Source organism: Vigna umbellata, chromosome 9 (genome assembly GCF_029865625.1).
Source record: "Vigna umbellata cultivar VRB3 chromosome 9, Vumbellata_1.0, whole genome shotgun sequence".
Classification (NCBI taxonomy): domain Eukaryota; kingdom Viridiplantae; phylum Streptophyta; class Magnoliopsida; order Fabales; family Fabaceae; genus Vigna; species Vigna umbellata.
The window spans coordinates 35,841,423-35,845,045 of record NC_142173.1 but is presented as its reverse complement, the minus strand read 5'-3'; positions in this window follow the sequence as shown (position 1 = coordinate 35,845,045).

The window sequence follows — 3,623 nt, the reverse complement described above, 5'->3', positions numbered from 1 at the left end:
AAGAACCTTAGTGTGACTCTATCGATTTTTGTTTTGGTGGAAGTGATATGGTGCGAAGGGTATTGGAAGGAAGAATGAGAAGCTCTTTCAGGTCTAAATTCCCGTTTTGGCTTCCCTTTGTCTTGGTAGTGGAAAGGCAGAGATTGTTGTGAATGGGAAGGAGTAGAGTGCAACTCCTCCACAGGGAGAGTGATCAATCTTGATATGTCAGGAGTATCGTACCTTTCATCAGATAACCATTTAAGTTACGTTAATCTTGTTGTCTTCAAAGATTTGAAGAGTCTCAACTTGAGCTATAATGATTTAATATTAGATTGTGCGGACAGTGAAGGTTATTCTCCTACATATTCTATTTCTTGATCCACTACCAAAAAGAAGGGCATTACCGAAGGCCAGAAGCCCTCGGAAATAGCCGAAAATCGTCGGTACAAGGTAATTACAGACGACTTATCGACGGCCAAAGAGCCCTCGGTAAATTCTTTGTCGCTAAGATTTACCAAGGGCTTGTACCCTTCAGTGATTACCGAAGGGTACAAGCCTTCGGTAATTACCGAAGGGCACATGCCTTCGGTAATTATCCAAGGGCACAAGCCTTCGGTAATTACCGAAGGGCGGAAGCCCTCGTTAATTACCGAAGGGCGGAAGCCTTCGGTAATTACCTAACGTGGGTAATTACCGAAGGGCATAAGCTTTCGGTAAGTTCGAGGCAGATCCAAGGCACAATTGTATTTCTTATGAAACCCTACAAACCTGTATAAATTGTTCACAACACAAACAGACCTGCATAACATTTTCCAATAACATACAAACCTGAATAATGTGCATCTCAATGATGCAATCATTGATCAGAATGACAATATAACATCTTAATCATCCAATCATCCATAAAACATGTATTTATAAATAAAACATTATACAATGTAACATAATGATGTTCTAGCATCCAAATCATCCAATTGATCTAACATCCAAATGATATATCTAAACTGCAAATCTTTTAATATCCAAATGTTTCAATAACAACTAAAAACAAAATAAAACTAATAATGTACATAGTTATCATCAGAATGATCTTCATCATCCTGCTCCTCTATAGATGGCTGGACTGGTGTGGGTTGGACTGATGTCGGGTGAATTGATGAGGGTTGGACTGTTGTGGGTTGTTGAGGGACAGTGGGTGACGGGGAAGGTCGTGGCTGGGTCGGAGGGATATTGAATTGATCCTGTGAAGTCTCAGGCAACACTCTCATGATCAAGGCCTTAAAGTTTCTAAATTCTGCTCTCAAATCAGTGATTTCCTGGTCACGTTGCTCTAGTGCCTGCGTGAGGCGGACAACGGCCTCGTCAGCAGTAGTGGTGGAAGAAGAAGGTTGGTGCTTCAGAGTACCTCCTCTCGATGTTGTATACTTTGTAGCAAGTTGTCCTGCACCGTACACTCGTCCCTTTTTATTCCCACCAACGATGTCGACCCAGCACTGTGTCCTACGGATGTCGTCTTCTTCATTACTCGCATCATCCGGTGTATGAGCTGATCCATGTTCAGATCTAGCCTGTGAAAGTCTCGTAGAAAATTCTTCCTGTTCAAACATTAAAAGCAATGCTAGGGAATGATAGAATAACAACATAAATGAAAAATTACTAATAGTTCTAGTGTTATTTGCTTACATGAGTCTTCCAAGATCTTTCATCAGCGAATTCATTAGTGCCCTTTGATGACAAATTTATGAACACCGAAAAACGGCGCCACAAACTTGTTTAACAATCGGCAAGTGTGACCGAATCGTATCAAGTAATAAAACTAGGTAAGACCAAGTATCGTTTTCCCAAAGGACTCACGGCCCAGTTAGCTATATGATTTTGTTGATTATTTAAGACTTGTTAACAATTGATTGTAGGGTTTAAATGCAAAAGACAATAATTAAACATGTATGCATGAATTTGATCAATGGAAAAGAGGAATACAAAAAACACTTTAATGAATTAGATGGATGAGTATGTTGTTGGGGTTATCAATTTCATCTTGTTCACTCTCACACACTTTAGGAATTCATCATTCGTTTCATCAATTGCTAATGCCACTCTCTAAATCACCTTGCAAGAAGGCATATCCTTAATTACGAGTTCATACAATTCCTAGCATTCCTAGTAATTAGTTCTGAAGTGCAGGAGCTTAAAGGCAACCAATATGCTATTGGGAGAAATTCCCCGGATCTAGATTTCCCCGTACGTTCCCATATCGACAAAATTAATAATCATGACAATGAATGAGTTAAACAAAGCAAGAATTAAGCAAAGAGGAAAATCCCTAACTAAAGATGAAAAAAAGTATGTATCTTCATATAAGATGTTAAAACAAATTCCATATATGAGAGTTTCACAACACTACATTGATTCCCCAACAACAATACAAGGTTTAGTTCACCATATTCATGGTGAAACTAGATGAACAATAATAGAAGAATGAAAGAGATAGAAAAACCCTAGAAAGAGAAGAGGAGCGATGTCACCATCTCCCAATCTACCCCCAAGGGATGAAAAGTGTGTTTTTGCTTCCTCCCAGCCAAAGATACAAACCCTAGGACGTGCAAGTCCTTAAATAGGGCATAAAAATAACATAAAACAAGTCCAAGCCCATAAAAACAAAAGAAAACCGGTCCAAGCCCACTTAGAATGGCGCTCAGCGGTATTTTACCGCTGAGCGGTACTAGCGCATGATCCATTTTTCCCCCCAGCTACTGTTTTGCCCCTCAGCGGTGATTTCGGAACCTGAAAACTACCGCTCAGCGCGAAATTTCCGCTCAGCGCCACTCGGTCACATTTTTTTCTGCATTCTGGTTGACTTTTCAGCATTATGGTTGACTGGTTGACTTTTCTGGTTGACTGGTTGACTTTTCTGGTTTCTGGTTTACTTCTCAGCACTCCAATCATTCGATACTTCAATTCTTCTTTCAAATCATTCAATTAGCCTATAAAATAAAGGGAATCTTGCACAAAACCATTAAATTCACTTTCAACTCTCTTGTTCAAAAAACTAAAGCAAAAATGAGTTCAAGCTAGTTTCTAAGTCTTAAAGGTTGCTTTTGGTATCAATTTTAAGCATAAAAATAACGGTTTTTCAACCATTATCACAACCCCAAACTTAAAACTTTGCTTGTCCTCAAGCAAACAAGATGTAACTCAATCTTCCATCAATCCATATAATGGTTCACCACATTCAAAACTCCCTTTTCAAGATAAGTAACCACTCAATTAAGCTCATTGCAAAGATTTCAATCAAGACATGCACATGCTTTAATGTTTACACAATCACATACTATCCAACAAATGCTACTTTTCATGAATGATCAATCAACTAAGCAAAGATGTTCTTATATGTTCATGGAATCTTTCCTCACTAGATAAAGTGTTTCACTCAAACACACAAGTGTATAAGAGGTATTCACTCATTCACTCTACTATCACAATGTCACATGAATCAACTTTGCCTTTCATTTAACCATAATCAAAAACACTTACAAGCACACATCATCACAAGGACTTTTCAATGGCTTATAATGTGGCTGGGCTAACAAGAAAATTGGTTTTTCTAGATCACAAAACCCTTGAGTTAAGAGAATCATATA